Below are 1183 nucleotides of genomic sequence, written 5' to 3'. Positions count from 1 at the left end.
CAACTCTCTTTCTCTCTCTCTCATATGCAATTACCTCTGCGAGCATCCTGCGACTCCTGAGACTGCCACTGACAGAGCCAATTAAACTGGGTAACAATCATTCTAATTAGTGAAGCTGCTCCACGGAGAAAATGGAACTATGTTAGTGTGAAGGTGTGCTGAAGCTGCACACAGATCCACTGACATTAACCACAGAATCGGCTGTGATTCACAAGCTCGGGGATCAATACGGAGGCCACAGACTCCGTATACCTGCCAAACAGAAACAACTACACATCTGTTCTAAAGGAAATCATCTGTGAGAATGAATACAGACGCTGCAAAAGGCTTGAATCCATTAAAAAAAGCAATTATTAAATGTTAATGAAAAGATTCATTCTGCCTCTTCACCAGTTTCAGCACAAATGTCCAATGTCCAATGTCGTTTTAAGACACTTAAAGGCAGAGCTGGAGTCAATATATATGATTAATGAAAGAGTTATATAAACTTTTCTCTTCTGTTTCACCTGAAAGGAATAGTTCAGAACATTTTTGGAAAAAGTCAGTAGCTGATATCACTCTAATGTCTCTGCTTTCATGTTTTAGCTCAGCATGAAGGCTGAAAATGGGGAAACAAAGAAATCCGGCTCGCCTATCAACACCTCTGATTTGCTGAATGACCGACTGATGTAACTCGTCCCTCACCCATCCATAAAACAGAAATGTAACAAGGCTAAAAGTCTACAACCATGCTAACAGCTCTGTAGGGTAAGGGACTGTGGCCCTTTGACCTTTAGCTCAGCATGCTAACATCCTCACAATAACAATGCTAGCAGGGCTGGTGCTCAGCAGATATTTTTTACCATGTTTATCTAACTACGGTATCTTAGTTTTTGCACATTAGCGTGCTAACAGAAAGGAAAGTATATAAAAAAAACAGTTTTTAGGGGGAATTATGTGCTGAAACAGCTTCTTCACTAACAGCCAGGTGCAGTGATTGTGCACAACTTCCTGAGGTCTTGCCATCACGTTGACATTGCCTATACAGATACTAAAACCTGTTGTCACGAATTACATCCAGCATCAGAAACACTGCACAGACCAGCTGGCCGCACTGAAGCACCGCTCCTTATCTAGCTCCACTTGCTCTTATGTTTCACTTTAGGGTCATTATGATTCAACATTAAATGGTAAATGGACCTGT

This window comes from Morone saxatilis, unplaced genomic scaffold (assembly GCF_004916995.1).
Source record: "Morone saxatilis isolate NCDOM2014 unplaced genomic scaffold, NCSU_SB_2.0 Contig14, whole genome shotgun sequence".
Taxonomy (NCBI): Eukaryota; Metazoa; Chordata; class Actinopteri; family Moronidae; genus Morone; species Morone saxatilis.
Note: the sequence above shows the minus strand (reverse complement) of the source record.